The sequence below is a fragment of the Lactuca sativa genome, chromosome 3 (genome assembly GCF_002870075.4).
Source record: "Lactuca sativa cultivar Salinas chromosome 3, Lsat_Salinas_v11, whole genome shotgun sequence".
NCBI classification, from domain to species: Eukaryota; Viridiplantae; Streptophyta; class Magnoliopsida; order Asterales; family Asteraceae; genus Lactuca; species Lactuca sativa.
Window position 1 is genome coordinate 199560456 of NC_056625.2, and position 22876 is coordinate 199583331.

Consider the following 22876-nt stretch of genomic DNA (forward strand, 5'->3'; position numbering starts at 1 on the left):
ATATAGTGTCAGGCATATCTGGGTGCCCGACCTACCCCTTCGATCCTCTCGACCGGATACTGACTAGCATATCTGGGTGCTGGTCTCCCCTTCGGTCCTCTCGACCGGATACTGACTAGCATATTTGGGTGCTGGTCTCCCCTTCGGTCCTCTCGACCGGATACTGACTAGCATATCTGGGTGCTGGTCTCCCCTTCGGTCCTCTCGATCGGATACTGGGGACTATTTCACCCCTACTACTACCACATAACACATATCACATGATATATCTAGCATGGCTGGGCATGACTGCCCCTTCGGCCCTATCGACCGATAATCTGAGGACTATCTCCCCTAGTGTCACTAGCACATAACATCATATCATACTAGCACATAAACATATCGCAGGTAGTAGCAAACCTAGATGAATATCACAAAGACAATCATCTAATCATACAACTCCTACTGGTGGGCCGACATTGTGGCCATAGACCCACCGCTACTGGAAGGTAACTCTCCTCGAAAGTAGCTGCTGAAAGTCTGCTTGCTAAGCGCCTGACTGCTAATCTGGTAATCCTCCGACTATAAATCATGAACATAGACTAGACACTCATAAATACCCTTAGGTCGATTACTGACCCACCCCTAGTCCAAGGTCAACCCCTTGGTCAAAGTCAACTTCCAGTTGACTGGACTCGCCGAGTCATGGCACAGACTCGTTGAGTCCCTCTCCTACTAACCCGGTCCTACTCGTCAAGTCCCTCTTCCAGTCGTTGAGTCACCCTTAACTCACTACTTGGGACGATTGGACTGACTCGCGATCCGACTCACCGAGTCTAAGAACAACTCGTCGAGTCCCCACGAGCAGATCTCCTACTCGCTTCCAAATCTTCCCCAGAGCATCGTTTATGAGGATTTGGGATTCTGGGACCATTGCTACACGTTAAATTGCTAATTCCGCGTGCAGATACGAATTGTTGGACCTTCAATGCTTAAACCCCTCTTATTCAGTAACAGTTCATATGACTCGCCGAGTTTGAAGAACAACTCGTCGAGTTCAAGGCAATCTTCATAGGACTCGCCGAGTTGTTCCTCCAACTCGCCGAGTCTAAGGTCATCTTCATAGAACTCGCCGAGTTCCACTTTGGTACTCGTTGAGTCCCTTCGACCCTTTTCCTATACAGACCAAATCTGAGACATGCAACACTTCTAAACCATAGAACTTTGTTCCTAGGGCATGCTTATCACGTAAAGTTGCAAACTTTACATGCATGCAATGCCCTATATGCTCCAAAGGGCAAATACAAGCTCTTCAAGAGGTCATACACTCAATAGGGACCTTAATAACTTCAACCACAGAGACTTTATACTTCTAGGATGCCCCTAAGGTCCATATTTGAAGTCCCTTCGGATCATAAAGTACAAACACATGGAATTTTGGGGTTTTAGGGCTTGAAAACCACCAATTAGGGACAGAAAGGGGATCTAATGAACTAGTGATCAAAGTAGTAACTTTTCTACTTGAATGAAAGCCTCTTGTAGGGTAGATGTCGAATCTACTTCCTTTCCTTGCACTCTTCCACCTTCTTCTTCTTCTGTTAAGCTTCAAACTACCTTCGCAATGCCAAAATCACTCACAAGAACAATAAGGGGGGCTAGGGTTCATCTCTCAGCTTCTTTGGAAGTGTTAGGGCAAGGGAGGCCGAGTTAGAGTGTTTAAATAGGGTGCACACACCGAGTTAGGGTTTTTGCCCAAAAAGGGTCTACTCGCCGAGTCCGGGAACTGACTCGCCTAGTCCAAAGCATAGACCCCGCGTCTTATCTCGCTTCTACTCGGCGAGTTCGTCCTTCAACTTGCCGAGTCCAAGGCAAAAATGCATCATTTAAAGAATATTAAATACAAGGAATACGTACCAGGAACCAGGTGCTACAAATCTCCCCCACTTATTTTAGACTTCGTCCTCTAAGTTTGCTGCTCGACCCTGAAACAGCTCGGGGTAGTGCTCCATCATCTCTTCCGCTGGCTCCCAAGTGCACTCTGATCCCTTCCGATGCTGCCATTGCAACCTCACGAGTTCCACCATCTTGTTCCTCAAATCCTTCGACTTCCGGTCGAGGATTGCTACTGGCCTCTCGATGTAATTCAAGCTATCGTCGACCTAAATATCCTCAAAGGCACCACGGCCGAGTCGTCCACCAGACACTTCCGCAACTAAGAGACATGGAAAGTGTTGTGGATATGGCTGAGTTCAGCTGGCAGATCCAACCTATACGCCACCTTGCCCACCCGCCCACCCGGGCGACAACCCTGAATGGCCCGATGTACCTTGGGCCCAACTTGCCTCGCTTTCTGAATCGGATGATGCCTTTCCATGGTGATACCTTCAGAAGAACCATATCCCCGACTTGGAATTCCAAGTCCGAACGACGCTTGTCGGCATAACTTTTCTACCGACACTGTGCAGTCTGAAGCCTGCTCCAAACCTGCTGAATCCTCTTGGTCGTCTTGAGCACCACTTCGGTGCTCCCCGTGACCCTCTCGCTAACCTCTCCCCAACATATCGGGGTCTGACACCTCCTTCCGTACAACATTTTGAAGGGAGGTCGATCAATACTCGTGTGGTAGCTGTTGTTGTATGAGAATTCAGCTAGAGGAAGATAAGTGTCCCAGCTACCACCAAAGTCTAGCACGCATGCCCGCAACATATCCTCAAGAGTCTGGATAGTCCGCTCACTCTAACCATCTGTCTGCAGGTGAAAGTCGGTGCTAAAATGCAGACGAGTGCCCAACTCATCATGAAACTTCTTCCAAAACCTGGAAGTAAAATGTACATCTCTGTCTGAAATCACTGATACTGGCACCCCGTACCACGCCACTATCTCCCTGATATAGATGTCGGCCAACTTCTCGGCCGAGATACTCTCTTGGATCGGAATAAAATGGGCGCTCTTGGTCAGTCGATCCATGATGACCCATATCGAATCCACCCCTCGCGTGGTCCTAGGAAGCTTCGTGATAAAATCCATCGTAATATCTTCCCATTTCCACAACGGGATATCTAACGGCTACATCTTGTCGTGCGGTCTCTGATGCTCGGCCTTGACCTTCCTGCAGGTCAAACACCGCTCAACGTACCAGGCCACATCCCGCTTCATGCAGGGCCACCAATAGTCTAGACGAAGGTCCCTATACATCTTCGTTTCCCCGGGATGAATGGAGAAACGGGATTTGTACGCCTCCTCCATCAAGACCTGGTGCACGCCTCCGTGATACGGCACCCACACCCTATGATGTAGTGTCAATAATCCTCGACTATCATAATCGAAGGAGGTAACTTGACCCACTATTTGCTCGCTCTTCCGATGTCCCTCCTTCATAGCCTCCTGCTGAGCTTCCCGAATCTGCTCTAATAGGAGAGTCACCACCGTCATCCTCATGCACATGCCTCTGATCGGCGCTGCCTTGCGACTAAGCGCATCGCCCACCACATTGGCCTTCCTTGGGTGATAAAGGATTTCACAATCGTAATCCTTCACCACGTCTAACCACCGGCGCTGTCTCATGTTCAGATTCAGCTGATCCATGAGGTACCTCAAACTCTTGTGGTCCGTGTAAATGGTACATCGAACCCCGTAGAGGTAGTGTCGCCAAATGTTGAGGGCGAAGACCACCGCCCCCAACTCTAAATCGTGCGGCGGGTAGTTCTCCTCGTGAGGCTTCAGCTGCCTCGAGGCGTAAGCAATGACATGCCCTCTCTGCATCAATACCGTGCCCAATCCTGAAATAGACGCGTCACCGTATACCACAAAAGCTTCTACGCCCTCTGGCAGGGCGAAGATTGGCGCCTCGCACAATCTCTGTCTCAGAACCTCAAACGCTGCCTGCTGCTCAGGCCCCTATCAAAAGACCACGACTTTCTTAGTCAACCATGTCAGGGGTACGGCTATCTTGGAGAAGTCCTGAATGAATCTCCGATAGTAGCCTGCTAATCCTAAGAAACTCCGTATCTCGGATGGAGACTTCGGGTCGACCAGTATACCGTTCTGGTTGACAAGGTGCCCAAGGAATTGCACCTCGTGCAACCAAAACTCGCACTTGGAGAACTTAGCGTACAAGCTCTCCCTCCTCAGGGTCTCCAAAACCACTCTCAGATGCTCCTCGTGCTCTTCCTGCATCTTGGAATAAACCAAGATGTCATCGATGAAAACTATCACAAAACGATCCAGCATCGGTCTGCACACGCGGTTCATGAGGTCCATGAACGCGGCAGGAGAATTGGTGAGCCTAAACGGCATCACCACGAACTCATAATGGCCATAACGCGTCCGAAACACGGTCTTCTGCACATACTCCTCTCTGACCCTCATCTGATGATAACATGAACACAAATCGATCTTGGAGAACCAAGATGCTCCCTGTAACTGGTCAAAGAGGTCATCAATCTTCGGGAGTGGGTAACGGTTCTTCACCGTTACCTTGTTCAGCTCCCGATAATCTATACACATATGATGCGACCCGTCCTTCTTCTTCACAAACAGAATCGGGGCTCCCCAGGGTGAACTGCTTGGTCTAATGAATCCCTTGTCTAACAGCTCTTGCAGCTATGTAGAAAACTCCTACATCTCGGGAGGAGCCAACCGGTACGGTGCCTTGGGTATCGGAGCCGCACTAGGGGCTAGGTCGATCCTCAACTCTACCTGTCGCTCCGGAGGTATTCCAGGAAGATCGTCTGGGAACACATTAGCGTAGTCTCATACCACCGGAACGTTGCTCACCGTCGCCTTACCTGCCTCCCGAGTGTCCATAACATACGCGATATATCCCGCGCAACCCTGTTGAAGGTAGCGCCTAGCTCTCGCTGCTGAACATACTGTGGGTCCATGTTGGGGCCTCTCGCCGTAGATCACCAACTCTCCCCCACTTGGGGTCCTGATCCGCACCAGCTGCTGTGTGCAATCTATCACCTCCCCATTAGGGCTCAACCAATCCATGCCTATAATCACCATGTTCCCACGCAACGGAATGGGAACCAAATCCACCAAGTAGCGCTCCTCAAACAACCTTAGAACACAATCTCTGAGCACTGTTGATGCTCGAACTGATCGATCATCGGCAATCCCTACCTTTAAATGGCAATCCAACATGCCCGAAGACTCAATAAACCTCTTGCTAAGCGCAAGAGAAACAAAAGATCGGGTGGCACCCGAGTCAAACAACACCTGAACTGGGATACCGTTCACATGGAACGATCCTAATGCATATACACAGAGTACATATCAATATCATAACATTATAAAAATAGGCTAGGGAGAAAGAATCATACCCGTCACCACATCGGGTGCGGCGCGTGCCTCCTCGGTGGTCAGCTGAAAAGCCCGACTCCTCACCATTGGAGCCTCTGCCTTGCCCTGCCGGCCATCAGTCATCCGCAGGGTCACTGGGGCTGGCGCCTTCACTGGCGCTACTGCTATCAACTGAGGGTAGTTGGCCTTCTTGTGGCCCCTCTGGTTGCAATGGAAACACAACAACTTAGACATCTGTATCACAGGTGCAGGGGCGGTACAATCCCTGCTGAAGTGCCCTGACTTGTCGCACTTATAGCATCCTGACGATCCCAACTTACACACTCCATCGTGCGTCTTTCCGCATTTCCTGCAGCGGCCTCGCTCCTGTTGGCCTTTCGGCCCCACATTTGGTCCCTTGGGCTTCTTCCTTGAAGCCCCCATAATATTCCCCTCCTCCGCCTTCCTCTTCCGGATGTGCTCCATATCTATCTCCCTCTCCCTTGCCTTGGCAATCATAGAGTCCAAGGTAGGGCAAGCTGAAAAACTGACATGCTCCCAAATATCAGCTCGTGGCATGTCATGATAACGGGTCCTCCTCATATCCTCATCACCTGCATAATGGGGCACCAATAACGCCCTCTCCCGGAACTTGGCGGTGATCTCCGCCACAATCTCCGTCGTCTGCCTCATATCTGAGAACTCCCTGGCCAACTACTGAAGCTCAACAGCCGACGCAAACTTTGCCCTGAACCTGGTCACAAAGTCTGACCAGGTCATAATCTCAACCGTCGAGGCTCCCAATGAGTCACCGATGGACTCCCACCAATCTCTAGCTCGGTCTCTCAAACATCCTACTGCAAATCTCACCTTCGACCCCTCAAGGCAGAAGCTAGTTAGCTATGCAGACTCAATGTCTGCAATCCATCGACTGGCAGCTATGGGGTCCTTCGCCCGGTGAAAATCCGGCGCACCACTGCCCCTGAAGTCCCTAAAGGACAGTGTGCGAGATCCTGACTGGCCAGATGCCATGTCTCTCCTGAACGCCCCGAGGCGTTCCTCCATCAGCTCAACTATCCCTTCCTTGATCGACCCGAAGATGATAGGGGTTAATTCAAGGATGCCTCTAGTGATCTCTGACGCGATGAACTCGCGTAGTCCCTCATCTACTGGCTCGGAACCTAATCCCGAACCTGAATTGCCAACTGTCGGCCTCGATCGTAGTACCACCATTCTGCAATACATAAATAACACCCGTTAGTGATACTAATACCTCTTGAGGGATCACACCCACAACAAGTTCCCCGGTCTTGTCCCGACCTTCCTTGGTTTGGGTACAGATCCTCTTCTTTCAGTAGTACGTGCCCATACTACCTTCCACATCTATCCATACCTTCTTCAAGGACATCCTCGACTCCACCAGATCCCTTTCACTACTGCTGGTCACTGCTATACTCATCCTAGGCTTGCCCTAGGGAAATCTCTGACTTTGCCCTAACCAGTCCTCAGCTGCTGAAGGCCTCCTTGTAATGTCAATTAGCCATTACCTGAATACCATCACATGTGATGAGGCTCAGATAATCCTTCGAGTAACAGACTCGTCCCTCAACGGTTAGACTCAAACGAGAGCTGCGCAATAGGGCCAAATCCAGCACTCTAAGATTATTCAACCCTGATCACATGTGACGTGACGTATTCACCTAATGGGTGACTCCCATCACTCAGAGTCCCACAAAGCACAAAGCAAGCAACATTCAGACCAAAGGGAACAATCTCAAGCAAATCCGCTCTCATAGAGAGAAATTGAACTAGCATACAATGCTAAACTTATACTGTCAGGCATAACCTTAACAGGCTATCGTACTGCTGTCTACTCATTACTAGCATGCAATTCTCATAAGCTGAAGCACATAAAGCAGGCACATAAGGCATCACTCCTAGATCCTTAGTCCTATTCTAGCATGCTGTTCTACTAAAACTGTTAAACATAACATAAACTTGTATGGGTACTTTGGGGAATACTTACTCGAGCTTGGCCGGTCGTGCACATCACACACTTTGTTCCTTCTTAAAACTCTTTACTTAACTTTTTAGAAAACTTTTTCCTTTTCAAAATCTTTTAGTCCGTAGATTTGAGTCCAGACACCCCCGAAGGTGTGTCCGAATCCCTCAAACCAGGGCTCTGATACCAACTTGTAACATCCCAAAAATACAGGCCAAAAATTCCATTTTTAATTAAGTGATTTGCAAAACATTTGTAACAAATATCATTTGACCATATCATTTAATAAAAACATGTCTCGTGTCTGTAAACCAAAACGTAAAACAAGATAATGTTAGAGTACAAATCCCAGAATGTCTCGTAGTGCAGAAAACAAAGAGCGTGTGTGTGATATGCCACTACCGTGCCAGCTCCTTCCCCTTGGCTGAAGAGGTACCTAAAACAACAACTGAAAACCGTAAGCACGAAGCTTAGTGAGTTCCCCCACTGTACCACATACCATACAATCACATAACATACATATAGTGTCAGCCATATCTGGGTGCCCGACCTACCCCTTCGGTCCTCTCGATCGGATACTGACTAGCATATCTGGGCGCTGGTCTCCCCTTCGGTCCTCTCGACCGGATACTGACTAGCATATCTGGGTGCTGGTCTCCCCTTCGGTCCACTCGACCGGATACTGACTAGCATATCTGGGTGCTGGTCTCCCATTCGGTCCTCTCGACCGGATATTGGGGACTATTTCACCCCCTATTACTACCACATAACACATATCACATGATCTATCTAACATGGCTGGGCATGACTTCCCCTTCGGCCCTATCGACCGATAATCTGGGGACTATCTCCCCTAGTGTCACTAGCACATAACATCATATCATACTAGCACATAAACATATCACAGGTAGTAGCAAACCTAGATGAATATCACAGAGACAATCATCTAATCATACAACTCCTACTGGTGGGCCGACATTGTGGTCATAGACCCACCGCTACTAGAAGGTAACTCACCCAGAATGTAGTTGCTGAAAGTCTGCTTGCTAAGTACCTGACTGCTGATGCGGTAATCCTCCGGCTATAAATCGTGAACATAGATTAGACACTCATAAATACCCTTAGGTCAATGACTGATCCACCCCTTGTCCACGGTCAACCCCTTGGTCAAAGTCAACTTCTAGTTGACTGGACTCACCGAGTCATGGCACAGACTCGCCGAGTCCCTCTCCTACTAACCCGGTCCTACTCGTCAAGTCCCTCTTCCACTCGCCGAGTCACCCTTAACTCACTACTTTGGACGATTGGACCGACTCACGATCCGACTCGCCGAGTCCAAGAACAACTCGCCGAGTCCCCACGAGCAGATCTCCTACTCGCTTCCAAATCCTCCCCAGAGCATCCTTTATGAGGATTTGGGTTTCTGGAACCATTGCTACACGTTAAATTGCTAATTCCACGTGTAGATACAAAGGGTTGGACCTACAACACTTACACCCCTCTTATTCAGTAACAGTTCATATGACTCACCGAGTTTGAAGAACAACTCGTCGAGTTCAAGGCAATCTTCATAGGACCCACCGAGTTGTTCATCCAACTCGCCGAGTCTAAGGCCATCTTCATAGAACTCGTCAAGTTCCACTTTGGGACTTGCCGAGTCCATTCAACCCTTTTCCCATACAGACCAAATCTGAGACATACAACGCTTCTAAACCATAGATCTATGTTCCTAGGGCATGCTTATCACGTAAAGTTGCAAAATTTACGTGCATGAATGGCCCTATAAGCTCCAAAAGGTAAGTTCAAGCTCTTCAAGAGGTCATACACTCAATAGGGACCTCAATAACTTCAACCACAATTACTTTATGCTTCTAGGACGCCCCTAAGGTCCAGATTTGAAGTCCCTTCCGATCATAAAGTACAAACACATGGAATTTTGGGGTTTTAGAGCTTGAAAACCACCAATTAGGGACAAAAGGGGATCTAATTAACTAGTGATCAAGGTAGGAACCTTTCTACCTGAATGAAAGCCTCTTGCAGGGTACATGTCGGATCTACTTCCCTTCCTTGCATTCTTCCACCTTCTTCTTCTTCTCTTAAGCTTCAAACTACCTTCGCAAGGCCAAAATCGCTCACAAGAACAATAAGGGGGGCTAGGGTTCGTCTCTCAGCTTCTTTGGAAGTGTTAGGGCAAGGGAGGCCGAGTTAGAGTGTTTAAATAGGGTGCACACACCCGGGTTAGGGTTTTTGCCCAAACAGGGTCTACTCCCCGAGTCCAAAGCTTAGACCCCGTGTCTTATCCCGCTTCTACTCGTCGAGTTTATCCTTCAACTCGCCGAGTCCAAGGAAAAAATGCATCATTTAAATAATATTAATTACAATGAATACGTACCAGGAACCAGGTGCTACATAGTGGATCTGGTGCATGTAGAGTAAAAATTACAGATCTATATAGCGGTGTCGGTGCCAGTGCCGACATGGTTCTGACGAGCCGGTCGTGGGCGGACATGGCCACAATCACGACTGAAGGTAGATGTCGGTAGTAGAAGGAGGCAAACAAGAGAGAGGTTGATATTTTGAGAATTAGGAATGAATCAGATTTAGTTTAGATCTAGTTTTTGATATATGATTATTTGTTTGTGAAACCAGGTTAAGATTTGTTGTTATTTACCATCACGCCATTTTTGAAAAATAATAAACATATGATTAATTATAAGTTAAAAATATAGTTCTTATGGTTCTTATTTTATTTTTTTTCTCATTTGAACCTACCTATATATATATATATATATATATATATATATATATATATATATATATATATATATATATATATATATATATATATATATATATATATATATATATATATATATATATATATATATATATATATATATATCGTATTTCATATAAACTACCAATCTAATCTATTACCGACAATATATATACACATCACTTCAACTTATTTCAAGTTTTTGAATTTTTAAGCAATACAAAAAAAAAATTGTTAAAGCATAAGTGGTTGATAAAATTAACCAAAAACGATCAAGTGTAATAAACATTATGTGAGGTACCTACAATAAAAATGAAAATCAATCTCATATGACATTTTAAGATCTAACTATATGAGTGTTTGTTAGTGTTACATAATCAAAAGGGAATTTTTTGATAACAACGAAAAGAAATTAATCCTCAAAATGAAAGTAATCTTCATCGCCTCATCACACGGGTACACCCTAGTGTATATATATAGGAAATACACGTCTTTCTGATCCTGAAAAATATAAATTTTGTAGAAATTTGACTCCGTAAGAGATAGATATGATTTTTATGAGATATAAAAGTCAGCTACGCACAATGAATTTGTGACGTAAAAAGCTACGAAGAGAATGATGGATTTTTAGCTAAAGTCACCAAAAAGAAATCGTGGTACACTTTAAAATAAGAATTTTGAGAAAAAGAATGTCAAAACAGAGTCCGTACGAGAGAGTTATGATTTTAGCAAACTCATTTAATATAAAAATATGGATGAAAAATAAAGTGAAAATTACCCAAGACAGTTTAAACAAAAGTTGTAGTTCTCGTCGATAGCTACCCGTGGATATAAAGAACGTCGGAGTTTGTATGAACGAGTTATAATTTATAATACCATATTTACGTATAAAAATAAAGTATAAATCGTGTGTGTATATATATATATATATATATATATATATATATATATATATATATATATATATATATATATATATATATATATATCACTAGAAAGGTATCGACGATGCGGTCGTTATAAGACTAATATTTAGTACTTTTGATATTAGTTTAGTACAAATATCATTAAATCTATTTAAAATGGTATTATAAATAGGTGTTTAGTCATTTAAATAACTATAATGTCATTTAAGTAACTATAGAGGGTGGTTTTTGAAAATTCAGTTACTATAAATAAGAGGCTCTAGGCTTTCAAATTTCTTGCACAATTCTCTTGATTCAAGATTCTTTCTCTTCTTATCCCCAAGCATTTCGGTCCCTCGTGATTGGACTTCTCTATCTGCAGTTTTAGTATAGTAAGGTGAGCGTTGAAGCACTATAAAAATCTTTTTAGAAAAAAAAAAGATTCAGTGACAAAGTTCTGACCATGGAGTTCTAAGTTTTCGCTAGAAAGACCGTAAGTTGAGCTACACCTATTATGCTTTGAGTGTAACTTGTGTTTAAATTCATTATCGTTATTATGAACCTATAAACAAGAATTATCTATAATTCCAGGTCGTTATATTGATTCATCTACTTACGGGGATGATGTCTAGGCTGTGATTTAGTGAGGTGTTTAAAGTGGAATTTCCAAATAGTATACTTCGTATACCAAACGGACCCTACCTCCAATATGATCCTACCTAGTTGTTCATTACTTGATAGGTCATGAAAGTGGACTTTGAGTTAATGATAAATCAAGACTAATAATTAATCGCAATAAATATTAGACTAAAACTTAGTGACAATAATACAATGTTACGTCGACGGAAAAGACAATTACTAGAAATGAAGCGTTGTCCGAATTATGAATCATCACGTTAACAAGTGAGTGCATAGTTACTTTCATCTTACACATAGTGTCACAACTAGGAATTCTATATCGTGTAACAACAACAATGATAACATTTGGGAACCAAAAATGTGAAATCATGTATGATGCTTATTCAATAACAACAAATTTTCCATCAAACACTCTATACAAGCATTTCAAATAGTCAACAAAAGTTGGGAACCCTAAAAATCCCAGTTTACGTCCATTCTGGACTAGGATTTTCTTGTTGGGCCTAATGGACCAATAAGCTTCCAATTTGACTATTTTGGGCTTAGAACTCTTAAATGGGCCCTAATTGGACCCACTCTCATTTATTTTAACATTTTGGGCCATAATGGGCCTAGAATGAAATAAAATATCCTAATGGACCTTATTGGACCATAACTAACCTAATTAGCTTTAATGGGCTATGAAATCCATTATTTTGACAAATTGGGTCGTAATCCATCATAGGAGCCCAATGGGCCAAAAATCATCAAAAATGGGCCCATAATATGGAATTAAGCATTAAAGGCCCAAAATTCTTTCTCTGTCTTCCCTTTTCTCGACTCAAGAAGAAAACAAAAAAAAAAATAAAAAAAAATAAGTGAAATAAGGAGAAGATATGACTTTGGAGTGCCACCTCCATAAGATCTAACAAGCATCAAGTCTTTAAACCACCATGCAACCAAGAAAGTCACCTCACCTCTCTCTTTCCCTCTCTCTTTTCTTCCTCATGGTCGAGACCTCACAAAGACACACACTCTTCTAAATTTTCTCAAACACTCACAAGAACACTCTACATTTCCTCTCTAATTTTAGAGAATTTGCACATCTTCAAGAAGAGTTTCATCATCAAAAATCATCAATTCTTGGTAAGTCTTACCACACTTAAGTTTTATAACTTCATTTTCATGTTAAATCACTCACTCTAAGTAAGTTTTTCATGATCTACTGCTAGAATCTTCTTAAATTCGAGATCTACTCAAGGGAGTTGCTAGGACCAAAATCTTCTTTCGGTTTTCATATCCCTCTATTTTCAAAACCGAACCCACAAACTCAAGGTGAGTTCATATCCCTCTATTTTCGGTTTTCATATGTTTTATGGGGGAGAATACAAGTAAAATGTGTAGATCTATGTGTATGTGTATGTTATGTGTGATTTCATGTGTTTATGTGATAAATATGTAACAAAAAGAATGGAAATCTCGAGATCAATGCATCTAAGAGGAAGATAAACATGATCTAGAACATCTTACACTAAACAAGTTAAGAAAATTACCCTCTAAGATTAAAGTATACATATTGCAACATAAAACTCACTTTTGGGCTAAAATTGTCAAACAAACGAAAGTTGGCTTCAAAAATTTCTATTCAAGGTTTTCTCAAGGATTAAAAGAGTTAAAATAGTACAAATAAGTGTTTTTATGAATATCATATTGTTTTAAAGGTTAGAAATGAAATTTATGGCTTAATGGGCCAAATTTTGGGCTTTTCGGCCCGATGAGCCAAAACTTGCGAAATTTTCAACTTTCAAGGGGTTGAAACGATAAACTTCTCAAAAAAGGGGGTAAAATGGTGAATAATACTAATTCAGGGGTTAAAATGATGTATTTTCCAAACAAGGATCAAAATTGTAAAGTTTTTTGGATTTTGGGTCAAAATTGTAAAAGTTGCAAAAAGTTTGGGCTTTAACCGAAAAATACTTTTTTGGAAGGGCTGAAACTGCCGAAGAATAAGTTTTGAGCTAAAAATATCACTTGAACAAGCCTTTGGGTCAAAGGTGTCAAGAAAATGGTTTAAGGGCTTAAAATATCTTTATATATATAAAAGGACTAAAATTGTCAATTTTACCAAAGAAGGGCTGAAAGGGGTTCAAACCAAGATTTTAAGTCAATTATTTAATTTTAAGATATTTGAGTTAAAATAAAAATACCAAACTACAATTCATGAAAATGGAAAGATGAAAATACGTATAATTCCAACATCATTAAAAATAACCGACCGGCCTTGTTCCGGTGCAAAATTAACAATTACCCGATCAAACTTTCCAACAATTAAACTATACCTAAAACACGTAAACATTAAATTATTTGGGCTTGAAAGTTCCAAACATGCTTGTTGGGCCTTTGTGACCCATTAACATGATTTTTGGGCCCAAGGGATAATTATAAATGTTATTAGGCCTTCTATGACCCAATTTCATATTTAAGGGACCCTCAATGGCTCTTATGTGCTATTGGGCCTTAGTGGCCCATTAGCATTGCTAGTAAGGTCCATGTGAATCAAATGTGAAATGAGCCAGTGTGTCCTTCGTATATCCAATAGACATAAATAATACGTGGGATTAGTAGGATTTTGTAATCCTCTTCTCCTCGTTTATTAAGCCTATCGTCAATCCAAGTAAACAAGTACAGGTTGATAATCAATAGTAATCAAAGTCAATTGGGATTTAGTGAGTAATAACGGGTGGCACCAACGTGTGTCGGTCGTAGTCTGTAGTTATAATCAAAGTCTCCTGGAGGGAGAGCTAGAGTTTGTGTATAGATCTATACGGGGGTGACTCCCCCACACCTCAGTTGTTCGCTACAGTTAGACTCGGCCAGTCTAGGGTGACAAAATCTTAAGATCAATTCCGGCATTCACCAGAGTGCCAATACAGACGAGTTAGTCATTATCATGCATGGTTATAATGACTCACATAAATAAATCCAATAATAATCAAGTAATCAAGGCAAATCAAAAATCATTCAGGTGATGGAATTACAATTCGAACCGTTATATGATATATTTATTATTTTCGGAAAAGATCGGGTTTCCCGGGGAAGTTCAACATTTTTCATTGGTACTTTTAATACGAAGCTTTTCAACTATACACGTCTGGAAATCATCATGCATATATTTACGGATCTTTACACTTTTATATAAACAATGGACTTTTCAGAAAATATCGGGTTTTCTAGGTTGTTTTCTTTTAAACTACACAAAACATTTTTCATATCAAACCTGCTTATAAACTCCCCAACATTCCATATGTTGACCATTTTTCAAAATAACTTGTATTCTTAGGTAACAGGTAAGCTGAGGAGTAGTACCAAGTATGTTAGGGTGTTGTGCTTTTGAAAAGTATCAAACTCTTTATGTTATGGATTTGTAATGTTAAAACAATGTACTTGATGTGAACAATTTCAGTTGTAAGATATTGATGCATGGTGATGTTTATGTTATGATTCATGTATATTCATTGTGATGATATTCAATTTAAGTCACGTGAGCCCTCAGATGTTTCCGCCGTCTGGTTCAGGGGTGTCACACATAGATATGAAGTATTTAATATTAATACATGATATATGTGCTTATTATCCGTGTTCCTGATATATCATATATATGCTAGATGAACGATTTATACAAGTTTTATGAGATTTAAACTGTGTATGTGTATGTTATGTGTGATTTCATGTGTTTATGTGATAAATATGTAACAAAAAGAATGGAAATCTCGAGATCAATGCATCTAAGAGGAAGATAAACATGATCTAGAACATCTTACACTAAACAAGTTAAGAAAATTACCCTCTAAGATTAAAGTATACATATTGCAACATAAAACTCACTTTTGGGCTAAAATTGTCAAACAAACGAAAGTTGGCTTCAAAAATTTCTATTCAAGGTTTTCTCAAGGATTAAAAGAGTTAAAATAGTACAAATAAGTGTTTTTATGAATATCATATTGTTTTAAAGGTTAGAAATGAAATTTATGGCTTAATGGGCCAAATTTTGGGCTTTTCGGCCCAATGAGCCAAAACTTGCGAAATTTTCAACTTTCAAGGGGTTGAAACGATAAACTTCTCAAAAAAGGGGGTAAAATGGTGAATAATACTAATTCAGGGGTTAAAATGATGTATTTTCCAAACAAGGATCAAAATTGTAAAGTTTTTTGGATTTTGGGTCAAAATTGTAAAAGTTGCAAAAAGTTTGGGCTTTAACCGAAAAATACTTTTTTGGAAGGGCTGAAACTGCCAAAGAATAAGTTTTGAGCTAAAAATATCACTTGAACAAGCCTTTGGGTCAAAGGTGTCAAGAAAATGGTTTAAGGGCTTAAAATATCTTTATATATATAAAAGGACTAAAATTGTCAATTTTACCAAAGAAGGGCTGAAAGGGGTTCAAACCAAGATTTTAAGTCAATTATTTAATTTTAAGATATTTGAGTTAAAATAAAAATACCAAACTACAATTCATGAAAATGGAAAGATGAAAATACGTATAATTCCAACATCATTAAAAATAACCGACCGGCCTTGTTCCGGTGCAAAATTAACAATTACCCGATCAAACTTTCCAACAATTAAACTATACCTAAAACACGTAAACATTAAATTATTTGGGCTTGAAAGTTCCAAACATGCTTGTTGGGCCTTTGTGACCCATTAACATGATTTTTGGGCCCAAGGGATAATTATAAATGTTATTAGGCCTTCTATGACCCAATTTCATATTTAAGGGACCCTCAATGGCTCTTATGTGCTATTGGGCCTTAGTGGCCCATTAGCATTGCTAGTAAGGTCCATGTGAATCAAATGTGAAATGAGCCAGTGTGTCCTTCGTATATCCAATAGACATAAATAATACGTGGGATTAGTAGGATTTTGTAATCCTCTTCTCCTCGTTTATTAAGCCTATCGTCAATCCAAGTAAACAAGTACAGGTTGATAATCAATAGTAATCAAAGTCAATTGGGATTTAGTGAGTAATAACGGGTGGCACCAACGTGTGTCGGTCGTAGTCTGTAGTTATAATCAAAGTCTCCTGGAGGGAGAGCTAGAGTTTGTGTATAGATCTATACGGGGGTGACTCCCCCACACCTCAGTTGTTCGCTACAGTTAGACTCGGCCAGTCTAGGGTGACAAAATCTTAAGATCAATTCCGGCATTCACCAGAGTGCCAATACAGACGAGTTAGTCATTATCATGCATGGTTATAATGACTCACATAAATAAATCCAATAATAATCAAGTAATCAAGGCAAATCAAAAATCATTCAGGTGATGGAATTACAATTCGAACCGTTATATGATATATTTATTATTTTCGGAAAAGATCGGGTTTCCCGGGGAAGTTCAACATTTTTCATTGGTACTTTTAATACGAAGCTTTTCAACTATACACGTCTGGAAATCATCATGCATATATTTACGGATCTTTACACTTTTATATAAACAATGGACTTTTTAGAAAATATCGGGTTTTCTAGGTTGTTTTCTTTTAAACTACACAAAACATTTTTCATATCAAACCTGCTTATAAACTCCCCAACATTCCATATGTTGACCATTTTTCAAAATAACTTGTATTCTTAGGTAACAGGTAAGCTGAGGAGTAGTACCAAGTATGTTAGGGTGTTGTGCTTTTGAAAAGTATCAAACTCTTTATGTTATGGATTTGTAATGTTAAAACAATGTACTTGATGTGAACAATTTCAGTTGTAAGATATTGATGCATGGTGATGTTTATGTTATGATTCATGTATATTCATTGTGATGATATTCAATTTAAGTCACGTGAGCCCTCAGATGTTTCCGCCGTCTGGTTCAGGGGTGTCACACATAGATATGAAGTATTTAATATTAATACATGATATATGTGCTTATTATCCGTGTTCCTGATATATCATATATATGCTAGATGAACGATTTATACAAGTTTTATGAGATTTAAACTGTGTATGTGTATGTTATGTGTGATTTCATGTGTTTATGTGATAAATATGTAACAAAAAGAATGGAAATCTCGAGATCAATGCATCTAAGAGGAAGATAAACATGATCTAGAACATCTTACACTAAACAAGTTAAGAAAATTACCCTCTAAGATTAAAGTATACATATTGCAACATAAAACTCACTTTTGGGCTAAAATTGTCAAACAAACGAAAGTTGGCTTCAAAAATTTCTATTCAAGGTTTTCTCAAGGATTAAAAGAGTTAAAATAGTACAAATAAGTGTTTTTATGAATATCATATTGTTTTAAAGGTTAGAAATGAAATTTATGGCTTAATGGGCCAAATTTTGGGCTTTTCGGCCCAATGAGCCAAAACTTGCGAAATTTTCAACTTTCAAGGGGTTGAAACGATAAACTTCTCAAAAAGGGGGTAAAATGGTGAATAATACTAATTCAGGGGTTAAAATGATGTATTTTCCAAACAAGGATCAAAATTGTAAAGTTTTTTGGATTTTGGGTCAAAATTGTAAAAGTTGCAAAAAGTTTGGGCTTTAACCGAAAAATACTTTTTTGGAAGGGCTGAAACTGCCGAAGAATAAGTTTTGAGCTAAAAATATCACTTGAACAAGCCTTTGGGTCAAAGGTGTCAAGAAAATGGTTTAAGGGCTTAAAATATCTTTATATATATAAAAGGACTAAAATTGTCAATTTTACCAAAGAAGGGCTGAAAGGGGTTCAAACCAAGATTTTAAGTCAATTATTTAATTTTAAGATATTTGAGTTAAAATAAAAATACCAAACTACAATTCATGAAAATGGAAAGATGAAAATACGTATAATTCCAACATCATTAAAAATAACCGACCGGCCTTGTTCCGGTGCAAAATTAACAATTACCCGATCAAACTTTCCAACAATTAAACTATACCTAAAACACGTAAACATTAAATTATTTGGGCTTGAAAGTTCCAAACATGCTTGTTGGGCCTTTGTGACCCATTAACATGATTTTTGGGCCCAAGGGATAATTATAAATGTTATTAGGCCTTCTATGACCCAATTTCATATTTAAGGGACCCTCAATGGCTCTTATGTGCTATTGGGCCTTAGTGGCCCATTAGCATTGCTAGTAAGGTCCATGTGAATCAAATGTGAAATGAGCCAGTGTGTCCTTCGTATATCCAATAGACATAAATAATACGTGGGATTAGTAGGATTTTGTAATCCTCTTCTCCTCATTTATTAAGCCTATCGTCAATCCAAGTAAACAAGTACAGGTTGATAATCAATAGTAATCAAAGTCAATTGGGATTTAGTGAGTAATAACGGGTGGCACCAACGTGTGTCGGTCGTAGTCTGTAGTTATAATCAAAGTCTCCTGGAGGGAGAGCTAGAGTTTGTGTATAGATCTATACGGGGGTGACTCCCCCACACCTCAGTTGTTCGCTACAGTTAGACTCGGCCAGTCTAGGGTGACAAAATCTTAAGATCAATTCCGGCATTCACCAGAGTGCCAATACAGACGAGTTAGTCATTATCATGCATGGTTATAATGACTCACATAAATAAATCCAATAATAATCAAGTAATCAAGGCAAATCAAAAATCATTCAGGTGATGGAATTACAATTCGAACCGTTATATGATATATTTATTATTTTCGGAAAAGATCGGGTTTCCCGGGGAAGTTCAACATTTTTCATTGGTACTTTTAATACGAAGCTTTTCAACTATACACGTCTGGAAATCATCATGCATATATTTACGGATCTTTACACTTTTATATAAACAATGGACTTTTCAGAAAATATCGGGTTTTCTAGGTTGTTTTCTTTTAAACTACACAAAACATTTTTCATATCAAACCTGCTTATAAACTCCCCAACATTCCATATGTTGACCATTTTTCAAAATAACTTGTATTCTTAGGTAACAGGTAAGCTGAGGAGTAGTACCAAGTATGTTAGGGTGTTGTGCTTTTGAAAAGTATCAAACTCTTTATGTTATGGATTTGTAATGTTAAAACAATGTACTTGATGTGAACAATTTCAGTTGTAAGATATTGATGCATGGTGATGTTTATGTTATGATTCATGTATATTCATTGTGATGATATTCAATTTAAGTCACGTGAGCCCTCAGATGTTTCCGCCGTCTGGTTCAGGGGTGTCACACATAGATATGAAGTATTTAATATTAATACATGATATATGTGCTTATTATCCGTGTTCCTGATATATCATATATATGCTAGATGAACGATTTATACAAGTTTTATGAGATTTAAACTGTGTATGTGTATGTTATGTGTGATTTCATGTGTTTATGTGATAAATATGTAACAAAAAGAATGGAAATCTCGAGATCAATGCATCTAAGAGGAAGATAAACATGATCTAGAACATCTTACACTAAACAAGTTAAGAAAATTACCCTCTAAGATTAAAGTATACATATTGCAACATAAAACTCACTTTTGGGCTAAAATTGTCAAACAAACGAAAGTTGGCTTCAAAAATTTCTATTCAAGGTTTTCTCAAGGATTAAAAGAGTTAAAATAGTACAAATAAGTGTTTTTATGAATATCATATTGTTTTAAAGGTTAGAAATGAAATTTATGGCTTAATGGGCCAAATTTTGGGCTTTTCGGCCCAATGAGCCAAAACTTGCGAAATTTTCAACTTTCAAGGGGTTGAAACGATAAACTTCTCAAAAAAGGGGGTAAAATGGTGAATAATACTAATTCAGGGGTTAAAATGATGTATTTTCCAAACAAGGATCAAAATTGTAAAGTTTTTTGGATTTTGGGTCAAAATTGTAAAAGTTGCAAAAAGTTTGGGCTTTAACCGAAAAATACTTTTTTGGAAGGGCTGAAACTGCCGAAGAATAAGTTTTGAGCTAAAAATATCACTTGAACAAGCCTTTGGGTCAAAGGTGTCAAGAAAATGGTTTAAGGGCTTAAAATATCTTTATATATATAAAAGGACTAAAATTGTCAATTTTACCAAAGAAGGGCTGAAAGGGGTTCAAACCAAGATTTTAAGTCAATTATTTAATTTTAAGATATTTGAGTTAAAATAAAAATACCAAACTACAATTCATGAAAATGGAAAGATGAAAATACGTATAATTCCAACATCATTAAAAATAACCGACCGGCCTTGTTCCGGTGCAAAATTAACAATTACCTGATCAAACTTTCCAACAATTAAACTATACCTAAAACACGTAAACATTAAATTATTTGGGCTTGAAAGTTCCAAACATGCTTGTTGGGCCTTTGTGACCCATTAACATGATTTTTGGGCCCAAGGGATAATTATAAATGTTATTAGGCCTTCTATGACCCAATTTCATATTTAAGGGACCCTCAATGGCTCTTATGTGCTATTGGGCCTTAGTGGCCCATTAGCATTGCTAGTAAGGTCCATGTGAATCAAATGTGAAATGAGCCAGTGTGTCCTTCGTATATCCAATAGACATAAATAATACGTGGGATTAGTAGGATTTTGTAATCCTCTTCTCCTCGTTTATTAAGCCTATCGTCAATCCAAGTAAACAAGTACAGGTTGATAATCAATAGTAATCAAAGTCAATTGGGATTTAGTGAGTAATAACGGGTGGCACCAACGTGTGTCGGTCGTAGTCTGTAGTTATAATCAAAGTCTCCTGGAGGGAGAGCTAGAGTTTGTGTATAGATCTATACGGGGGTGACTCCCCCACACCTCAGTTGTTCGCTACAGTTAGACTCGGCCAGTCTAGGGTGACAAAATCTTAAGATCAATTCCGGCATTCACCAGAGTGCCAATACAGACGAGTTAGTCATTATCATGCATGGTTATAATGACTCACATAAATAAATCCAATAATAATCAAGTAATCAAGGCAAATCAAAAATCATTCAGGTGATGGAATTACAATTCGAACCGTTATATGATATATTTATTATTTTCGGAAAAGATCGGGTTTCCCGGGGAAGTTCAACATTTTTCATTGGTACTTTTAATACGAAGCTTTTCAACTATACACGTCTGGAAATCATCATGCATATATTTACGGATCTTTACACTTTTATATAAACAATGGACTTTTCAGAAAATATCGGGTTTTCTAGGTTGTTTTCTTTTAAACTACACAAAACATTTTTCATATCAAACCTGCTTATAAACTCCCTAACATTCCATATGTTGACCATTTTTCAAAATAACTTGTATTCTTAGGTAACAGGTAAGCTGAGGAGTAGTACCAAGTATGTTAGGGTGTTGTGCTTTTGAAAAGTATCAAACTCTTTATGTTATGGATTTGTAATGTTAAAACAATGTACTTGATGTGAACAATTTTAGTTGTAAGATATTGATGCATGGTGATGTTTATGTTATGATTCATGTATATTCATTGTGATGATATTCAATTTAAGTCACGTGAGCCCTCAGATGTTTCCGCCGTCTGGTTCAGGGGTGTCACACATAGATATGAAGTATTTAATATTAATACATGATATATGTGCTTATTATCCGTGTTCCTGATATATCATATATATGCTAGATGAACGATTTATACAAGTTTTATGAGATTTAAACTGTGTATGTGTATGTTATGTGTGATTTCATGTGTTTATGTGATAAATATGTAACAAAAAGAATGGAAATCTCGAGATCAATGCATCTAAGAGGAAGATAAACATGATCTAGAACATCTTACACTAAACAAGTTAAGAAAATTACCCTCTAAGATTAAAGTATACATATTGCAACATAAAACTCACTTTTGGGCTAAAATTGTCAAACAAACGAAAGTTGGCTTCAAAAATTTCTATTCAAGGTTTTCTCAAGGATTAAAAGAGTTAAAATAGTACAAATAAGTGTTTTTATGAATATCATATTGTTTTAAAGGTTAGAAATGAAATTTATGGCTTAATGGGCCAAATTTTGGGCTTTTCGGCCCAATGAGCCAAAACTTGCGAAATTTTCAACTTTCAAGGGGTTGAAACGATAAACTTCTCAAAAAAGGGGGTAAAATGGTGAATAATACTAATTCAGGGGTTAAAATGATGTATTTTCCAAACAAGGATCAAAATTGTAAAGTTTTTTGGATTTTGGGTCAAAATTGTAAAAGTTGCAAAAAGTTTGGGCTTTAACCGAAAAATACTTTTTTGGAAGGGCTGAAACTGCCGAAGAATAAGTTTTGAGCTAAAAATATCACTTGAACAAGCCTTTGGGTCAAAGGTGTCAAGAAAATGGTTTAAGGGCTTAAAATATCTTTATATATATAAAAGGACTAAAATTGTCAATTTTACCAAAGAAGGGCTGAAAGGGGTTCAA